Below are 22,674 nucleotides of genomic sequence, written 5' to 3'. Positions count from 1 at the left end.
TGATTTGCATTTCTCTGATGGCCAGTGTCATCATGTGTCTATTGGCTGCATAAATGTCTTCTTTTGAGAAGTATCTGTTCATATCCTTTGCCCGCTTTTTGATGGGGCTGTTTGATTTTTTTCTTGTAAATTTGTTTAAGTTCTTTGTAGATTCTGGATATTAGCCCTTTGTCAGATGGGTAGATTGCAAACATTTTCTCCCTTTCTGGAGGTTCTTATTCTAGTCTGAAAAAGCATTTCTTATAATGCATTATTAAATATGTTAACTTCACATAAACACAACATAAATGCAAATATATTGGCTGCATATAATGATTAATGGTATAGAAAATTATCAAGAATTTTCTCTCTCTCTTTCTCTGTGTCTCTTGCCCCCTATCTGCACTCCCACCTATCCACTGAACACATGAAAATATTTCTATACCTTCCAGGGGTTAAAAAAGGCTACAAATTCCACAAATAGAAAAAGATAATGGAAAAAACATGCTTCTATTTGCACTGTAGTTGTTTAGTTACTTAACACAGTCTTTTTTTATCCAAATAACTTACACTTTCCAAGTGAAACGTGTACATTTGGGTTTATATTTTTCACAATATATACATTTGAAACATATTGAAGATACAGATATGATCGATACACAGACACACACTCATGCACATATATATACACACACAGATAGCAATATGCATCAACATATATACACTTCAATATATATATGTGTTTATATGTGTGGATATATCAATTTACTTATATATCTCTATGTACACATATCTACTTTCATTAACCGTAACTCTATTTTCAATGTTTTTCTAATAAAAAGTATGATCTAATAAATAAAGTAGATTAATTTTCAAATTTGGTAACATTTTTGGGTTACCAAACATTTACTATAACATTTTATTATCAGTGTTATATTAAAAATGTTGAGCATAAAAGAGAACCTTTGTCTATTTCTGGTAATTATGTTTATTGTAACAAAACTATAAAGTACCTTCAATAAATTAATCTGTGGCAGAAACTCTATCATCTTATTTAATACTTTTATCTATGTACAAATTAGGTCCAGATTGTCATTGTCTTATGAAAAATATATAAAGCCTACTAAGGAAGGGGCATTGTTCTAAAATAAATTATATGTTTTAAGCAATTTATTTATCCCAATATATCTAGGAGAAGTGTGCTAGTATCATTCCTGTTTATAGGAGCAAACTGTACACTGTAATATTTTATGTTACTTGTCCATCACCACACTACCATGTAAAGTGTTGTTCATAATAATTTCTAATAAGTGAAAATTGTAACTCTTGCAAATATAAAAAGATTACATGTCATATGTATTATTTAACTCATTAATGTGGATTCAGTAAAATGTCAGATACTGTTCAACAAGCATTTGAGATACTAGATATTTGTAGGCTATTTTATAAAAGAATATTAAATAAACTTTGCTCCATTAATCAATTGCTTAATATCCAACAGAGCTATAAGTCGTAATATTTGGGAATCTATTTTCCACCAGACAATTTATTTTAATCTTCATCAGATAAAATTGTATAAGTTAACCTATGTCCCTATGAAGTTCTAAAAGCCTTGTCAGCAGCAAGGCAATTACAATACTAAATTCATCCCTGCCATACTTATAACAATAATTAAATAAACAATAGTGCCAAACAAGAGTGCATGTATAAAGAAATGTGCATTTAGTTGTTGCTACGCTATTAACTATAATATTAATATCTAAAATTGTGAGTTAAATACACTGTCAAATCTACTTGTTCTCAAGTTGGCTAACATCCTGCAAAATTAATTATTTGCAATATTCCCCAGGATTTAGAAGTCATTAAAATAACCTTAAATTGCATTATATAAAGCTTGAAGTCTCTTGTAAATTCAGTTTTGAAATTTATTTGCCATTTATAAAATAAAATATTTGATATTTTTATTAATAAACCAGTATTTTGACCATTTTATTTATTATTACTGTTCAGAGTGTCTTAGTTGTACTCTCTTTTATAAAATGGTAGTCATTTACTTGAAGACAAAGTGAAAAACTTGTCTTCCCTGACATCAACATCTATAAAATTAAGGCATCAAATAAAGACTAAATACCACCTTTCTCCATGTTTATGTTTGTCCTTTTGTAATTGGAGACAACTATGTCCATCTGCTCAGATATAGCTTGTTCTTTAAATATCTCAATTTGCTGCTAATGATTAGAAAGACAAGGAATAGTCCCCTTGAATGTGATCAATATTTAATTTGATCTACATTGATTTTTTTTTTTTTTTTTACCACAGTCTCTATATTTCTCCATGATCTTTTCCATCTGCCCTCAAAATAACAACCTCATGCCCCGTGGGACTTGCATATGTTCTCTTGTATACTCACTTTCTGTTCCTATTTCTTTTCTAGTTTTTATAATTGTCTTGAACTTGTTGCTTTCTGTTAGAGTCTTCTTGTTCCATTCCTAGATCTTTGCAATGTGGCTTTTGTCTCTATAATTTTCTAGACTATTTTTAATCTTCCAATATTGTTTTCTTAACTGTTGACAGTTTTAAGGCAGTTAATTTCTGAATTTTTTTTTTTTTTACACAAGCTTTCACTCTGTCACTCAGCCTGGAGTGCACTGGCACAAACTCGGCTCACTGCAACCTCAGCCTCCTGAGTTCAAACAATCCTCCCACCTCAGCCTCCCTAAGTAGCTGGAACCATAGGCATGCACCACCACGCCTGGCCTCTGATTTTTTTATCCTTGGCTACTGAGACACTTCTTTTACAGATTGTCCTCTTTCAGTAGTTTCCTACTGGCTTACTTCTTTAAAAATTATTTTATTTTATTTTATACTTTATTGAACATCTTTGTGTCTAGCTGGTCTTTACGGTTCTTGTTTCAAAACTCTTCCTTTTTAATATATACTCACTCTGAAAGAAATCAAATCCTCGCTCTGTGCTTTATCAGAGGGTGGGGGATTTGAATGATTTAATTTAAAAGATATCAGTAGGTAACAAATTATTCAAAAAATTACAACAAAAATCTGAAATTACTGTGGGATTTCTCAAGATTAATTAATTTCTAATGTTTCATAGTTTGAGATTATAAGCTAAGCATTAAAGAATTAAGCTAGTCACAAAATTCAAAATAGAGTTATTAATCAATAATCAACATGAAGTCTCTTAAGTGACACATATGAATCTTGACTATGTCTAAGGACCTTGCAAGTTTGGTATTTTGAGTATTATATTCAGTTAAAAAGATGACTTTCCCAACTGTACAAAATCCTTGGTTTTCTCTCAAGGCTTAAGGTAGCTCTATAGTCCTGCTTATTACACTTAAACATGTATTTCATATCATATCTCACATCTTAAATGAATATTAGCACAAGGAAATCAATTGACTAAGCCAGAAATTAGCATTCAGAAGTCATGTTTTTAAGAGTCATGAATAGATTTTTTTTTAAATTTTTACATCAATCCATTTTTGTTCTATTCTGTTTTCCAATTACCAGTCTACATTTTCCATAATTATCATTCATCCTTCCTATTTCTTTGACAGATAATTTATTAAATATGTGAATTCATACTTCTATGGGAGGGGGGCAGGGAAGTGCTGGGTAGAGAAAGGCAGGTACCTGGCTAGGGCTCCACCCTCACGGACCTAGGTGAGGACAGACACTCCTGCCTTTGCGCCCAAATGTTGCATTTTCCAAGACCACCCTGGCCCACCACACACCCATCCCGGGCCTCTAAGAACCTGAGACACTAGCGGGCAGACAAACAGGTGGCAAACTTCGAAAGGAGTGCACTAGTGGAAGAAGGCACAAGTGCATTAGTGGAAGAAGACACAAGCCTGAGAGGATGTCAAGGAAGCTCGCCCAGAGCATGCCAGTGGAATAGGACACTGACAGATGCCTGCACGCTGGCAGGCCATTGGCCAGCAGGACCAGACGGAGTTTGGCCAGGGCGGTTGGAGTACAGTTGGGGCCGTAGAGTGGATCAACTCCAGGAGAAAACCATCTCCCTCTGGCTCCCCCATTGCCGGAGAGCTAATTCCACTCAATAAAACTTTGCACTCATTCTCCAAGCCCACGTATGATACGATTTTTCTGGTACACCAAGGCAAGAACCCCGGATACAGAAATCCTTCTGTCCCTGCGACAAGGAAGAGTGTCTAATTGAGCTGGTTAACACAAACCGCCTATAGACAGCAAACTAAAAGAGCACCCTGTGACACATGCCCACTGGGGCTTCAGGAGCTGTAAACATTCACCCCTAGACACTGCCGTGGGGTCCCAGCCCCACAACCTGTCCCCTAGAGGTTTGTTCCCCTAGAGGTTTGAGCAGTGGGGCACTGAATAAGCGAACCACTCCCCCATCTCATGCCCTGTGACAGGGAACCTTTCCCACTTCAATACAAAGGAATTAGAACTTTCAATTAGGTTAAAAATTAAGTGCATTTCAACCACATAAAATTTGTAGAGTTGGATGTAGTATATGACAATAATTTGTCTTGATTTTAATGGAAGAGAAAATGACAAAACAGCATTGGTGGCAGAAGACTATTATGGCATTTTCCATTTTCCAGACATTATCCTAAGTGCCTTAAAGAAAGCAAACAATGTAATTATCTCAAGAAAGCTATGTAGCTGATACTAATTTAAAATGACTAATTTAAAGAAAAATAACTGATGTATAAAAGGTAGTCCAAGTATGGCAGACAGAAGTTTCCATGTGTTTAGTTATTGGATAAGTTAAGCCATTTCAGATGCTACAGAGGGTACTCAGAGGAAAGAGACAGGAAAAAAGTAAAGAAAATAATACATGAAATTTCCCATGTGTTGTGGGAGGGACCCGGTAGGAAGTAACTGAATCATGGGGCCAGGATATTTCCATGCTGTTCTCAGGATAGCAAGTAAGTCTCATGAGATCTGATCATTTTAAAAAGGGGAGTTTCCCTGCACAAGCTCTCTACTTGCCTGCTGCTGTACATGTAAGATGTGACTTGCTCCTCCTTGTCTTCTGCCTTGATTGCGAGGCCTCTGCAGCCATGTGGAACTATAAGTCCATTAAACCTCTTTCTTTTGAAAAAAAAAAAGAAAAGAAAAGAAAAGAAAAAATTTGCAAATTAAACTAGATTATTCCAGAGAAATAAAATATTCATCTTTTCTATTAGAGCTGGGCAAGAATTATTCAGATACATAAGCAACTCAAGTTTATTATTTAATGGTTCTGTAATATATTTTAGGAATTTGGTAATAAGTATATATTTTTGCTAAATGAAGACAGTATGGAAAAATCAATTTATCATATTTTTAGCATTTTGTTCAATATAAACAGTATTCAAAATATCTTATACTAAAAGTTAATTCCATAAGAAAGCAGAGGAAATTAAACAAACCAAAAAACACATTTTATTCTAAGTAGGAAAATTTTGCTTACTACATCTTGTCACAAAACTCATTAGCATGATAAATCTCTGAGTAGCATGTGGTGTGAAATGTTTCAACTTTCCATAATTCAATGGTAGAAAATAGGGCACTTCCACAATCCCAAAACCCCAAAAGGAAAATAGTAGGATATTTTGGAAACTCTGATATATAGATTGCCATTATATCTCTTATTATTTTCATAGTAATGCCATCATGCTTTCTGCAATATTTTATTATGTTATCTTTTAGAACTTTTAAAAATTATTATTTTTAGTTCTGGGGTACATGTGCAGGATGTGCAGGTTTGTTACATAGGTATGCCATAGTGGTTTACTGCACCTGTCGACCCATCACCCAGGTGTTAAGCCCAGCGTGCATTAGCTATCCTTTCTAATACTCTTTCTCCCGACTCCACCCCACAACAAGCCATAGTGAGGATTGTTCCCCTTCCCATATCCATGTGATCCCATCCTTTAGCTCCCACTTATAAGTGAGAACATACAGTGTTTGGTTTTCTATTCCTGTGTTAGTTTGTGAGGATGATGGCTTCCAGCTTTATCCATGTCTATGAAAAGGACATGGTCTCATTTATTTTTATGGCTGCATAGTATTCCATGGTGTATATGTACCACATTTTCTTTAACCAGTCTATCATTGATGAGCATTTGGGTTAATTCTATGTCCTTGCTATTGTGACTAGTACTGCAATGAACATACGTGTGCATGTGTCTTTGTAATAGAATGCTTTATATTTCTTTGGGTATATACCCATTAATGAGATTGCTGGGTAAAATGGTATTGCTGGTTCTAGCTCTTTGAGAAATTGTCACACTGTCTTCCACAATGGTTGAACTAATTTACATTTCCACCAACATTGTAAAAGTGTTCCTATTTCTCCACAGCATTGCCAGGATCTGTTGTTTCTTGACTTTTTATTAATGGCCATTCTGAGTGGCATGAGATGGTATCCCATTGTGATTTGGATTTGCTTTTCTCTAATGATCAGTGATGTTGAGCTTTTTTCATATGTTTGTTGGTTGCATGAATGTCTTCTTTTGAGAAATGTCTGTTCATGTCTTTCACCCACTTTTTAAAGGGGTTGTTTGTTTATTTCTTGTAAATTTGTTTGAGTTCTTTGTAGATTCTGGATATTAGACCTTTGTCGGATGGATAGATTGCAAAGATTTTCTCCCACTCTGTAGGTTGCCTGCTCACTCCGATGATAGTTTATTTTGCTGTGCAGAAGCTCTTTAGTTTAACTAGATCCCATTTGTCAATTTTTGCTTTTTTTTGCAATTGCTATTGACGATTTCATCATGAAATCTTTGCCCATGCCTGTGTCCTGAATGATATTGCCTATATTTTATTCTAGGATTTTTAGAGTTTGGGGTTTTACATTTAAGTATTTAATCCACCTTGAGTTAATTTTTGTATAAGTTGTGAGGAAGGGGTCCAGTTTCAACATTCTGTAAATAGATAGGCAGTTATCCCAGCACCATTTGTTGAATAGGGAATCATTTCCCCATTGCTTGTTTTTGTCAGGCTTGTTGAAGATGAGATGATTGTGGGTGTGCAATCTTATTTCTGAGTTCTGTATTCTGTTCTGTTTGTCTTTGTGTCTGTTTTTGTACCAGTATCACGCTGTTTTTGTTACTGTAGCCTTATAATATAGTTTGAAGTATGGTAGGGTGATGCCTCCAACTTTGTTCTTTTTGCTTAGGATTGTCTTGGCTATATGGACTCTTATTGGTTCCATATGAATTTTAAAATAGTTTTTTTTCTACTTTTGTGAAGAATGTAAATGGTAGTTTAATAGGAATAACATTACATCCATAAATTACTTTGGGCACTATGGCCATTTTCGTGATATTGAAAAATAGGAAAACTTCAAAAACATGCGTGTCATCCTTGTGCAGAGGCCATGCTAATCTTCTCTGTATCATTACAATTTTAATATATGTGCTTCCGAAGTGACCACATCATATGATTTTTGTCTGGTTATTTTAATAATGTTTTTCAGTAAATCTTTCTTACATCATTATTTTAATGCTTAAAAATACATATTGCTGTTCATATTTTAACATGTGCAATCCAGTATTCTGCAATATAATTCATAATAGGTTTTCCATCTTATCTTTGTAAATGCATGTCTGGTCATATCTAGTTATTACATATATTTTCTTAAAAAGCAGATGCAGAGCCTTGAGTTAATTGTACATATCAGTCCACTGCCCATTATCACATAATCCCCATTAAGGTCCCTTTGGCTATTATTATTTCCCAGTGTCCCTGTGGCCCACCAGTTTTTCTTCCACCACTCCCACTCCCCTTATAGAAAGTCACTAAATATGTTTACTGTGCTTCCTTTTATGTGTACATATTTTAGTAAAATGTTTTGAGACTGTGCATATACTTTGTATTTATGAAAACTGTGCTATATGTCTCATTCTTTTTTCACTTGACAATGTGTTTTTAAGACACATATATGTTGCTAAGGTAGCTCATTTCCATTGCTGCTTACCGTAACCTTCCCCTCTCACTGTGAGCATCCACTGCACTCTATCGTTCCACTCTCCCCATGATATCCACCTTGCTAGACTCAAGTCCCAGTCCCTAAACCAAGGAGTATCCAGTGATACCCTCAGGTAGAATCCTATAGAATTGTATTTGGGTTATATTCCCAGGAAAAGACATGTTTACTATTTTCTTGTAAAAAGTTCCAATATCTAGAGTTACTGAGCCCAAGGATATGCAAGTTTTAAGTATTTGATATATATTATAACATAGTGTTCCTGCAAATGAAAACTGATTTAAACTTCTCTAATAATATGTGTACATACTTCTAATGATACTAAATAGTATTAATATTTTACAATGTGGATAGTGATAAAATTGTTTTAATATTGTGTCCTTTAATTATATGTGATTTTGAATAATTTTGTATGATTAAAACAGCTAGTAGTATTTTTATATTGTGAATTAGTTATCTATAAACTTTGCCAATTTTTTTTCTGGTGGGATAGAGCATTTTATTATTTTCATTTATTTGTATAAATGCTTTATTTTTGAGACTATAACCCTCATATATTGTGAATGTATTTGCAACATGTTATTTGATTTTGAACTTAATATAGGACATATGTGCGTGTGTTTTATTTTTCTATTTAATTAAATTATCAAGTTTTTAAAGATTTATGTCTTTAATAATGTACCTACATATATTTTTAAGTAATATATACATATTTACCAGTCTTCTAAAAATATAAACAATGAATCTTTATAGAATTATATTTGATGTATGCATCTAGTTTACTTCTTTTCTAAAGACTTAGTTTTTTCTATTATAGTTTATTAAACATGGATCCTAAATAAAGGTATAATTTTCTATGGTCTTTCTTCTAGTATCAGAGTATTTAAATTACCCAACTTTTATATATGCAAGATATAACATTGTACTGTAGAATTTAATGTACTTCCTTGAAAGGCAATATATTTTGTAGAAAAAACTTTCCTCATATTATTAGAAAACTTTGTTTCAATTCTCTATTTTATGTATGTTTCCAGATTAATATTGGAATATTTCAAATGCAGGGACAAAAAATATTACATTTTGGCTTTATTTTCTCATTTTAATATCTAGCACACTATCCTACAATGTGTATTTGATAGCATGTTGTATAGGAACATTTAATCAATTGGCATGTAATCCATTTTACTAATATCATGCAACAATCATGTACAATACATTTTCCTGGAATTAAGTAATTGAGGGAGAAAGTCAACAGATAAGTAAGGTTCAGAACTTGTTGTGCATTTAGATTTACTCTGCATAAGGAAAAAGTCTTGAGATTTGAATAGGTAATAATTGAATTAATGAATGAAATATGACATGCTCTAATTTCCTTAAGAGACATTGTGGCTGCCATTTAGAATTGAAGAAGAGAGCCCCTGTAAGAGGCAAATCCTCTAATCTGTTCAAAGATAATAGTGACTTGGAGTAGAATTGTCATCAAAAAAGTTTTATGAACTCAATAGATATTTGCTAGATTTCTGAGGAAAAGACAACCCCTTGAAAAGGATTTGAATATATAGAGAGAAGAGTCAAAGATGTCTCCATAGCTTTGTTTTAGGCAGCTGGACCAGAAGGGTGTTTACAACTTTTGAAACATAGAAAGTTAGGAGACAAACTTTTCAAGCTATGCAAAAATAAGCTAGATTTTAGGATTTTGAGCTTTAGATGTTTCTAATACATCAGCATAGAGGTAATACATTGGACGGAAAACCTCAGATTCAGGGATGAGATCTGGGATAGTGTTATTAGGTTGTTGTAGTACCACAGATGGCTGGATTGTCAAAGCAGATGCACAAGGATAATGGATCTTGCTCAGCATCAAACTTCCCCAATGATTAGTGAAAGATATAAACAAAATGTAGGGACATTGCAGCCTTACAACATGAGTCTTTCAAATAGCCTCAAAGCCAACAGATACAGCTTCCAAAATGAAATAAAACAAAACAACACAATGCAAAACAAAGCAAAACCAGGCTCATTCCCACCCTGGAATGAGTTTTGATTTTGGAGAAACAGATTGCAATATGTGTCTGCGACAATTTCACTTGGAGAAAGTAGTTTTAGTTTGAGTTTTCTTGGTTTCCATACTTTATTACTCACATAGGTAGATAGTCTATCTGGCTAACTTGCATTCTCCAGCCAGCTCTGTTCTTTAAGTCTATAAGTTCCAAGTATTTTCAATGATCAGTACAGACAAACATTCTTAGATAAGAACTTTTGCAGATATCTTTCTGGGATAAATCCCAATGCCATGTTTATACTTAGAATTTTTCAAGGTCAGCATTGCCTCCTCTGTGCCACGAGGAAGGGAAGTAGCTACAGACCTGATGTTTGCTCTTTTCTTCCCAGAGTCATCAGCATGCAGATGGCATTTGAAGCAATGAGATTGTGTAGACCCACACAGTATGTTAATACTTCCTACCAGAGCAAGAGAGTAGGTGCTGCTTACTTTTAGTCCACTTTCACCGACTGTTATCCAGGTGCAGAGTAGAGCGAGCACTGGATTTAATAAGGCTTGGCAATTGCAAAATGAGTACTTAGAAGTGGAATGTAGATTTAAATGTGTATGTGTATGTACGTGTGTGTGTGTATGTGTATATAAGGGTGTAAAGTTATAGGAAGGTTGAAGGGAAGAATGAGAAAACAATATCAAGCAATAAAGAAACTGCTACTAATTATCTTTGCTTACTTGCTTGTCACAAATTCTGGATAGCAGAGACCCTAAATATGTGGGTGTTAGAATGGCAAGGGACGTAAAGGAAGAGACAACAACAAAATGCACTTACATCTTCATCAAGTTTGGTAGAAAATCTTTTCTTTCATGAGATAGGACCTATGAGTGTCACAATTTTTCAATTCAGTAATACTGGCCAGAAAGTTAACGGATATTCATTTCAGATTCTGAAAATAGCTTGACTGTCAACCTTGGTTTGTGGTAATATTTCCACATGTACATGATTATACATACACACACACACACACATACACATCCGTACTACACGTGTGTGTATGTTTTATTTAGAACATGAGAGAATCCACTTCTTAAGGACTGCTTGCTTTCACTTTCAAATAGAACTACTCTTAATGTAAAAATTAGCTCATCTAGATAGAAATAGCCTTATTAACCGTACTTTCTCTGACAGATATTGTTTATTTTGCTTTCCAAGTCAGTATGCTTAAATTTTAGATCAAAATTAAGGTCTTGTATATCATTTAACTGCATCATATATGTAAAGTTTGTTAGACTTCATGAAGATTACATTTAAGTTAATTGGGAGTGAAAGCGTTGTGATCAAGAATGAGAACAATGCGTATTTTACTCCAATCTAGCTTAAGCCTAATCATATGCAAAAAATAAAAAATATATATTATAGTCACCATCTGTTAAACATGCCTGTCCAAAACCTCAATTTGCTAATTCTCCACATTGTGAATTATACCTTCCTTAGGTAGAATCAAAATGTTAGGTTTCCAGGGTTCCTTGCCACAAGAGCGGAGCCAAGCAGCAGCCTCTATTTCCAAGGAAGAAGTGGCATTTGGAATGACGGCAGAGTGTGCTCTCAGCTCTGGTAGCAATATTCATTGTGAAGATTATCGCTCTTTTTGGAGAACTTTGGCAGGGATGCTGGCTCTCTGGTATCTGGCCCCTGGCTTTTTGAATGGCCAGTGGTTTGCTGTGGCTGAAATTATTTCTGCTTAAAAATTTATGGTAAGTTTGGACAGTTCTCCTGGCTGTGTATCACAGAGTTTGATTTCCTGGCCCTTTCAGAAACTGTCAGCCAACAAATAGCCTTTAACAAGACCCTTTCTGTTTAAGCTAAATGAAGTAGATTCTGTAATCCAATCTTGGCAAATGTGTAATAATCACATGCGTTCAATGCTGAGCAATTGGCAAAAATACTTAGCCATATGTGGCTAAGGTAATTGTCTTTGTTTTATCCTATTGTGAATTTATGTGTCTGTCCAGCGAATGTGTTGCTAATTTGTTCCTGCACACCCTGCACTGTTCTTGTCCTAAGTTTTTATGCACTATGATGACACTATTTTTCCTTTAATTTTTTTGCATTCAATTTAGATGTCAAATCTTTGTCAACTAGATGCCTAATATTTGCTTTTTGTTTGCTCTGTAAAATGTTACCTAATATTTAACTAATTGAGGTAGTTTCCCCATTTGCACAGTGGTGCAGCACCCTTCCCACATCCAACTGTTCTCTGTACGATAAGCAGGAGAATTCCAGCTTCTCGGCCAATTGCCTTTATGGTACATGTACTGGTGAGGACAGTATCTTCTAATCTATTCCTTTTAGAAGAAAGGGCATCTTTCTGTGTTGGGTGGGGGCAAAACATAAGACTAAGTGCTCAGGAGAAATATTTCTACGATGATGCTTAATTCTTCATTTCTAGAAGTATTTAACGTGTTGCCTTCTCAGCTTAATGTTTTCATTTTCATAAAAATAAGGAAATAGAGCTTAGATCAAGGGGAAGGTTGCAGGACAGAGTTTGTTATCACAAGGAGTGAGCAGATTAGAAAATGCTGGGACTACCCAGAGGTGACTATTCCAGGCTGTGTATAGCATTCTAAAAACATCTTGAAAAAGGAAGGAACTACAAAATAGGGGTATAGATAGGGAGCCAGTGCTAGTGAAGGAAGCAACTGAGAAATAGGTGGGGTGAAAGCAAGAGTTGAGGACTTCTCAAGCTGCCATGTGGGCCTCCTGAAGCAGTTTACAGGGTTCCTTTGGTAGGTACATAAAAGTTTGCCAAAAGAGGCTGAAATAGAGCATTATGTAACAGTTTGGGGATGAGATTTGGCTTTTAAACTTTCCATACTTCTTAAGTCTTGGACTGAATAAGCAACACAAGAAGTTTTGGAAATAAATATATAAAAAAGTTTCTTCCTATGCACAGATCCTTTCTATTTTTTATTAGAAAAGATATGATGAAATACAAATTACATGAATAATTTAGTTATACAAAAGCTAAATTATTGATTTAGCTAGAATTATTGAAGGAACTTAGGGTCCCAGGATTTTCCTGTATGAAGGTAAAATAGGCTTTCAGAGTTAAGGAAATTGTTTCACAAAAGCTTGTTTATGTGGCAGCAATGAGAAGAAATAGGGTTTATGTATTTATTGTCTGTATAAATGTAAATAAATACATATGCAAAATATGCAAAATGTTAATATTTGCTTTTACAAAAAATGTAAAATACAGTGAAAGTTATATGAGTTGGTTATCTGATATCTTAAATACAACCTATTCATTCTCAGATTATCATTGATGTGCAAACACTTCTTTAAATAGAAAAATGCCAAACTTCGCCTTATTGAGAATATAAGCTTATAGAGTGACTGTAGTCAATACGTGAAAGGAAGACGTGCACATAACATACATGTCCATGTGTGGAGTATAGATGTACTGCAATTTGGTTTTCTATTTATAAGTTAATGAACATCTGGTTTTACCCATATTTTAGTTTAATGAGGAAAGTCACTATAAACATTCACATCTTTATTTTTGTGATAGACATATGTTTTATTTTCTCTTGTATAAAAATTTAGAAATGGGATAACTAGTTTTATGGTAAGTGTATCTTTAACTTCATGAGAAATTGTTCATTTTTAGTGTAAGTTATTACTATATTTTGCAATTGAATTAATAGTTTGTGTGTTTCAGTAGCTCTGCCTCTCACCTGCATTTTTTACCACCTGTTTTTGTTTGTTTGTTTTGTTTAATTTTGGACATTCTAGCAGGTTATGTAATGATATAAGTGTGGTTTTAATTTTTTTAATGACAACTTATTTTAAACATTATTTTCTCATGGTTATTTTCTTTCTATATCTCTTCTTTAGTGAAGTGTCTTCAATTTATTGCCCAGTTTTATCGGGTGTATCTTATTATTGAATTATAAAAATTCACATCAATTTTGTATTTTGCACATACTTTCTTCCAAGTTGTGACTAGCATTTTAATTTTATTAACATTCTCTTTCAAAAAACATGTTTTCAATTTTTATGAAGTTCAATTTATAAAACTGTTTATGAATCATAATTTTATGCTCTATTGAGATAACCATTGCCTAATCTTGGTTTGCAATGTACTTGTTTTATATTTTTCTATTAGATACTTTTTTTCTTCTAGACGGAGATTTTGGTTGTATATTCAGGCCTATGATCCACTTGTTTTTAAATAAGATTTAGTTTATGTCACAATGTATTCATAAAGGTTCATTGTTTTTCATGACTATCCAGTTATTCCAGAACCACTTGTAAAAAGGTATATTCTTTCTCAAATTGAATATTCTTAACACTTTGATCAATAATCAATCGACCATATATGTCAATTGTTTATTGATCTATTTCTGGACTTTATGCATGACCTATGTAATTGCCCTAAAAGAATCTCTTATTATTCTAGCTACAATCCCAAATATATTAGAAATTAGTCAAGTAATTTTATTATGTGTGTTTCAGTTTTACAAGATAATTCATGAAATCTCTCATGAAAATTACAGAAGGAATATGACTGAGAGTATAATTTGAAATTATAAATGTCTGTTATTTTGTTTAGCTCAGAAGCTATTCTTTGGCACAGAGAGGAAAACTGAAAAAAAGAAGTTGTGATTTTTTTCATTTCACTGAAAATGTCACCAAAAAGTAACAGATAACATAAATAGGCATATATCTCTCTCACACATAACACACACATACATGCAGAGAAAAATGTTAACACAATTGATAGCAAATTCTTTACTATATCTGGAATTAGATTATGCCTTTGATGTTTCAAATTAGACTCTCTTTCTTACATAAGGAGCCTGTGTTACCAAAACCCCAGGGGTTTGGTCTAGGCCCTGCTGCTCGCTGCACAGAAAGCCAGTCACTGAGAAAAGTATTGCCAGGGAGGAAGGCTTTAATTGGGTGCTGCAGCCAAGGAGGTGGGAGATCAGTCTCAAATCCATTTCCTTGACTAAAATTAGTGGTTTGTAGAGCGGGGACAAAATATAACTACATGCAAGGAAACAGGAATTAGGGAGTGGTAAGGAAGAGAAGTGGGTCAACAGGAAGCAGATGGTCAGTTAGGCCATCATGACAAGTGAAGGGTCTTGCAGACCATTGTACAGATACTGTGGTATGATTGGGTGAGTTTAAGTTCTTTGATACTATCTGGGAGGCTTGATGGTTGGTTTCCTGATAAAGGAACTCAGATAAGGCAAATGTAACTTTCTCAAAGTTTAAGACTGGGAGAGTCAATTTCTGTGTTTATTCAAATAAACTGTAAACATCAGTTCTATGGGACAATTGGGCCGGTTTCACCTGGTTGCTCATTGGGACTGAGATAAGTCATGAGTTTGGCAAATACAGGGAAAACAGTGTCCAAAAAAGTCATGAAGATTCAGGCTAAACCTATTCCAGAAAGGACGTAAAGCTGAGAAGACCAAGTGAGCTAAATTTATGCTGAATTTATGACATTTTTTCTGTCCCATTTGAAGAAACATATTCAAAAGATTTGCTGCCTCTATGAAATATCTCTGCAACCACTACGTTATAAAATCTAAGTATAAGCTAATCAATAAAAACAGTGATATTAAAACAAACAAACAAAATACATGAAAAGTAATGGGCAGCTTTCTTATGAACTGCAGTGGCCATAGTTATGCCAATAGGTTTCACTGGGAAGACAAGTAAGAGAAGGCTTGAAACAGGCTTGGCCTGGTTTCAAGATTGCTTTTACATTTGTTTATTTCTGAAACAGATAACCGTCAATGCAAAATTTATGCACTGTGAAGATGTGGGTGTGTAAAATATGTGCTCCACTGATTCTGTCTTTTCTAATAGCAAGGCATCCAAAAATCAGAAGACTTGACAGATAATGTTTGTCAGAAATGCAGCATGTGCTCAGAGCCTTTTATTTTTGCCAGCACATTAACACCAATTAGCATTTACACTAACACAGAAAACTATGCTCTTTCAGAAGTTCCAACATCTAACCTAATGCTTATTTTCTAAGAATTAAATTTTCTGATGAGTAGGTTGCGAAAATTTTCTCCCATTTGGTAGGTTGCCTGTTCACTTGGATGGTAGTTTCTTTTGCTGTGCAGAAACTCTTGAGTTTAATTAGATCCCATTTGTCAATTTTGGCTTTTGTTGCCATTGCTTTTCGTGTTTTAGACATGAAGTCCTTGCCCATGCCTATGTCCTGAATGGTAATGCCTAGGTTTTCTTCTGACAAAGGGCTAATATCCAGAATCTACAATGAACTCAAACAAATTTACAAGAAAAAAACAAACAACCCCATCAAAAAGTGGGCGAAGGACATGAACAGACCCTTCTCAAAAGAAGACATTTATGCAGCCAAAAAGCACATGAAAAAATGCTCATCATCACTGGCCATCAGAGAAATGCAAATCAAAACCACAGTGAGATACCATCTCACACCAGTTAGAATGGCAGTCATTAAAAAGTCAGGAAATGACAGGTGCTGGAGAGGATGTGGAGAAATAGGAACACTTTTACACTGTTGGTGGGACTGTAAACTAGTTCAACCACTGTGGAAGTCAGTGTGGCGATTCCTCAGGGATCTAGAACTAGAAATACCATTTGACCCAGCCATCCCATTACTGGGTATATACCCAAAGGACTATAAATCATGCTGCTATAAAGACACATGCACACGTATGTTTATTGTGGCACTATTCACAATAGCAAAGACTTGGAACCAACCCAAATGTCCAACAATGACAGACTGGATTAAGAAAATGTGGCACATATACATCAGGGAATACTATGCAGACATAAGAAATGATGAGTTCATGTCCTTTGTAGGGACATGGATGAAATTGGAAATCATCATTCTCAGTAAACTATCGCAAGGACAAAAAACCAAACACCGCATGTTCTCACTCATAGGTGGGAATTGAACAATGAGAACACATGGACACAGGTAGGGGAACATCACACTCTGGGGCCTGTTGTGGGGTGGGGGGAGGGGGTAGGGATAGCATTAGGAGATATATCTAACGCTAAATGACGAGTTAGTAGGTGCAGCACACTAGCATGGCACATGTATACATATGTAACTAACCTGCACATTGTGCACATGTACCCTAAAACTTAAATTATAATAATAATAAAATAAAAATAAATAAAATAAAATCTTTTTTTAAAAAAAAAAACCTTGGATTAATTTACTTTATAGACTTTTTTTTGGTCCAATGAACTTTGATTAAAAATATGCTTCCTTAAAAAATAAAATAAAAAAAGAATTAAATTTTCTGTCTTTGAGATTTTGTTGTCAGGGTTGGAGTAATCTCTCTATTTATACCCCTATGAGATTTTCGTTTTTGTCCACTTAGGAGATCCTGTGGCCATGCTTACCCACAGCTTACCATGCGGCAGTGATAAAAATGATGAGAAGCTCTCACACTAAAAAAGAAAAGAAGATGAAAAGTGAGGAAAAATAATTCTGCTGTTGAGGGGAGCAACCATTCTACCTATACTACTGGAAAAGGGAGATTTTCATCTTATTATTCACCCTATAATCAAGATATGTATCTTAACAGTTTCATCAAAAGAGAAAGGAGACTTTACATTTTGCTAAATTACAAACAAATCTCAACATAACTTGAATATTTTGACAAAAAACAGTGTGTGGGTATTTTTCCTCATAAATATTCCAAATACAATATTTCATAATATGCAAATATTCATAAAGATGTTTTCTCTTTTCTCTGGTAAAAGTGCAGTTCCAAAATAGAAAGTCAAATCTGAAGTGAACTGCATTGTTTTAAGGAATATGATCACTATTGCGTGTAGTGATAGAGTTCCTTTGGGTAGCAGGTCGGAGGAGTAATTATCTTAGACTAACTGTAATGCTTATCTGTTCAAATAACCAGAGAATACATAAACAATAGTGTTAATATCCTCGAGGAAAATAAAACATGAATGATCTCATTGTTGAAAAAAACAAAGGAAATACCTCTTTGTGACAATGCAGGTGGTACAATACTGCACACAATCAAAAATTTTACTATGCAACATTTTGGAATAATATTGAATTCTGTCACATGTATTATGATCTGCTGCTCTCGGTGGTGTAGGTAAACCACATTTCCAGATGGCAGAAGTAAATATGGACTCTTATGATAAAAAAAAAGTAGGCAATTTTAGTTTTGGCTTACTGTTTAATTACTACACAGCAAACAAAGATGAAAAGAAAGAGACGTCTTTGGAAAGTTTATTGATTGATTTTATTTCCTGACTCAATAAGTAACACATGCTACTATGGAATATTTTTTAAAAACAAAATACATGGAAATTTTGGAAACAAAATAAACATAAAGAGAAAATAAAAATGACCTCTAAACATACGGTATAGAATTTTCCGTGAGTGTAGGAATGTGAGTACATGTTTTTGTGTGTGGTGTCTGTGCCTTATAACAAGTTCATTTGCATACTTTTATCATAAAGTAGGAAGACAAAGGATACAAAATATCTACACTGTAAATGTCTTTTAAAATACATCATACAGTATTTGAAAATGTAACTTAATAAGTAAATACTGTATTTTTTTTGTAGTACAATACTGTCATGTCCTAAACCACCCACTAATGTAGATAAAAGTATCATGAATACTTTGCAGTTGGCAAAACTGGATAAATAACTTCTACAATGTCACACAACTATTTGGTGGGAGACTTTCTGCAAAGATAGTTTCCTTAATAACTATGCTATTGTTTATCTTGAATAAAGTTGTATAACTAGCTCAAATAATATAAAAATTGCTGAAGTAGGTCCCAGATGGTTGTAAAACCATACATTTTGTGTAACAAACAAAAATGAAAGGATATTCAAAAGCAATCTGAAAGAGTTCAACCTTTTGTTTTAGTTCAGTCGTTTTTATATTTGCTTCGGAGGAAAAAAACTTTATTATTTATTCATTTATGTTACATCATTTGATTAGATTTTTCTTAGGCTTTTCATGAGCTACTAATATCATAAGGGTATTCCTATTTTCTGTTATGTTTGCTGCAGATATTTAATCTCAATATGGCCTTTAAATATGAATTTTAGTTTTAATTTTTTCATATAAGAAAATTTTATTTTTTTACTTTTTAATTTGGAATAATTACCAAATATCTTACTTAAATTCTCCCATTGCTTTTTTATTTAAGAAGCTCTCTCATATTTCAAGAGCTTGCAATGATCTCCTTAATTTTATTATGATTTTCCCACTTTCATAATTAAACATTATCTCACAAGCATTTTACACTAAAGTAAAATCTAATCTTTACATTTTTTCTAACAAATCAATTGCCTTAATATAATTAATTGAATAATAACTTATCCAGTTATATATACTATGAAATTTTTAAGTCAATGTCTTGAATCAAAGGTACCGCCATAGTTGTTTTCTATACAAAGAATCAGTTCACAACTGGACCGAATGACAGAATAATTTTTATTATTTCAAATATAGAAAGATTTTTTTTCCTGAACTGCCTATCTTGTTCTATTGTTTGTCTCTGATATATAATCCGATACAAATATTTTAATATACTAGTTAGGAACTACTTTTTGTTCCTCATTTTCTTTACTTGGAATTTTATCAGGAATGCCTTTGGGTTTAATTATTATATATAAATATGTTCTTTACCATGTTAAATAAACCTATTGTTAAATTGAAGAATTTACAGAAAGTTATAAAATTTATTAAAATCTTTTTCCAAATCTTCAATGATTAAAATGTGGTTTTATTCCTTTGCTGAAATTACATATGCTCTTTCTGCTAAAGCAAAAGACAGAACCATCAAAAGTTGCTATTGATTTTTCTCAAGAGAGCTTTCCTAACCTCTCAGGGATATTTTAATGTGAATGCATTTTCATCATCATGTTGTGGAGATGGTAGGATGTTTGCCAACATTTTTACACAGCTGATCATAGCTAGAGAGTTAAATCAGGCTAATGTGGTTGATTAATGAATTTTGATTTTCTCCCAAATACAATATCAGAACACCTAAGTCTATTATATCTTTTAAGAATTTCTACAATTGAAGCAATCACCCAAGTCTGATTTAAAAAATAAAAAGGAATATAACAAATTAAAAGGACACAGTAATGTCCCAAGTCAGGCTTATGTGCAGCAGTGAATCTAGCTCTTTACTACTGTCCAAAGAAATCTAGTTATGTCATTATTCTGGAGACACTTTGGCTTTGGATTAGATAATAACAACTAATATTTGTGTGCCTGTGCACATACTTTTGATTGCATGCCTGATGAACTCTGTCTTACGGATTTTTCATATTTTACCTATTTAATACTCATAAATTCTATGATAAAATATTGTTATGGCTCTTATTTCACAAATGAGGTAACTGAGTCACAGGATAATGACATAAATTATCCAACATCACAAAGTCTAGAAAGTTAATGGTCTGACTTCAGAACACACATATGCTATCACTTCCAAACATTAGAAGATTTCTCCCATTATATGGTCTTGTTGGAGCCTGTTACCTGTTTCCAGACAAGTGAATATGTGGTCTATGGATGCTAATCAGACATGATCCACACTCAGTTTTGCATAAGTCAATGTCTTGAATCAAAAGTACTGCCATAGTTGTTTTCTATACAAAGAATCAGTTCACAACTGGGCAGAATGACAGAGAGCGTGATCCATTAGGAATATTATTTAGCAATGCTGGAACTGTGGCTAAGAGTGGAAAAGAGAGGGTGTAACAAGCAGTGATGTCCCCTGATTTGTCAGTAGACATGACAGATCAGGAGAAGAGACACTAGGCATACTTTAAGCAGAATCTCAAAGTGGATGATCTAGCTCCTTTTTTTTTATATATTCAGAAATATAAAATGCTATTGTTTATCTTGGGTTGTGAGAATTGTGAAAATGAATTCTCTATTTAAATGGACATCTCTCTTCTGTGGAGAGGGCAAATCAAATGCACCTTTTATGAGGCAAGTGAACAATCACAGATTTTAATTTAATTATAAGGTTTAATAAAGTCTTTCTGAAAGAAATCCTGTTTGCATAGTATTATATTGAATTTTCTGTATTATATTTTTAAAATTTATTTCTAGTGTCTTTTCATGTTTTATTTTGTATGTCAACTTTTACACTCTCAGGTGAGATTGATTTATTATTATATTTTATCATTGTCATATTTTCATATTATAGATATTGTAACTATAAAATCAATTGAAAAGTATATTTTTTCTTAACAAAGATTTTACACAGCAGCATTTTAATCTGATTTAAAATAATTATTTATAAATAACTAATAATTAATTTTATTAAAACACCAAGATTTGCATATTAGTTATACTATGTAAAAACCTTATTTAGAAATAATATTTTGACTTGCTAATTTGTGTAAAGCTATTTCTTCCTTATAAAAATGCATTCATCATTAACTTAAAGGTGTTTGTAAATGAGTGTTGTTGATTAATTATTAGAATGCATTTTTCTTCACCAAGGTTATCATACTTAACCTTTATTAATTTACTCATCAATTTATCCAATCAACTTTATTTATGTATTTGTTTCTTTCTTTTAGTGCCTAGTCAGAGCTAGGCCCTGAGATAATTGACGGAGATAAAGTTAATTTAAAATAATGAACTTTTCTTTTTTTAATGGTCTTATACTATTACGATGAGGAAGACTTTAAGTATTCCATATATGTGTACGTGTGTGTGTGTGCATGTGTGAGTGCATATATATATATATCACTAACTGTTATGAAGTGAATTGTCTCCCCCGCAAAATTCATAAATTGAAGCTTTAACTCTCAATGTGACAGTATTTGGAGACAGGGACTTTAAAAAGGTAATAAAGGTCAAATGAGGTCACAAGCATGGGGCGCTGATCCAATATGACTAGTGTCCCTAGAAGAAGGGGAAGAGACACTAGGGATGTGCTCAAAGAGAAAAGCCCTGTGGAGACACAGCAAGAAATCGGCCTCTGCGAGCTAAGGAGAGAGATCTCATTAGAAACCAACCTGCTGACACTTTGACCTTGGACTTGCAGCCTTCACAACTGTGATACATTTCTGTTCTTTAAGCCGCCTGGTCTGTGCTATTATTCTACGGCAGCCTGAGCAGATGAACACAGAAACTTTAGTCCATTCTGCGAAGAAAGGCTCCATGATCTATGAGGTACTATAATAGGATGAATCGACGAAAACTTAGAAGGTCAGAGAACACTGCGCATGGAAGGGATGAGTGACCTGACACTGAAGGAATGATCGTAGTTTGTGTGACAAAGCAAAAGAATGTTAGGAAAAAAAATGAGGCTGTATCAGAAGGAACAGGCCTAAGGAGAAACTTGTTCTCTGCAATTAAAGCGTTTGAAGCGGAAGTGTTTGCATGCACGTGCGTGTGCTGTGTGGGATCTCACATTGTTAGTTAAGAGGTCATTTGACATAAGAAATGACTGCAACCTTAGACTAGGTGAGGGTGCTGGGGATTCATGACAAAAATAATTATGCTCCAGAAAACAGGACATAGAGAGGGAAACTGTGATCCAGAATCCAATATCCTGAATAAATGAGAGGGAAGAGGTTGAGCTCTTCATAATTATATTTTTCTGCTTTCTCTGAATGAAAAAAAAAAAAAGACAGAGAGTTTAAAAGTGAGGGGCACTTTGCACTTGAAAGAACACT

The 22,674-nt window shown here is 33.7% G+C and overlaps 1 non-coding gene across 1 annotated transcript; it reads right to left on the bottom strand.

Annotated features, from left to right (window-relative positions):
* Window positions 1–7,298: 7,298 nt before the first annotated feature.
* LOC112437844 (U6 spliceosomal RNA) lies at window positions 7,299–7,405 on the bottom strand. The gene has a single exon (XR_003026345.3). It is a non-coding gene; the product is annotated as a U6 spliceosomal RNA (small nuclear RNA).
* Window positions 7,406–22,674: the final 15,269 nt, after the last annotated feature.

The sequence above is a fragment of the Pan paniscus genome, chromosome 17, assembly GCF_029289425.2.
Source record: "Pan paniscus chromosome 17, NHGRI_mPanPan1-v2.0_pri, whole genome shotgun sequence".
NCBI lineage: Eukaryota > Metazoa > Chordata > Mammalia > Primates > Hominidae > Pan > Pan paniscus.
The sequence above is the reverse complement of the archived record's forward strand: the minus strand, read 5'-3'. Positions and strand labels throughout refer to the sequence as shown.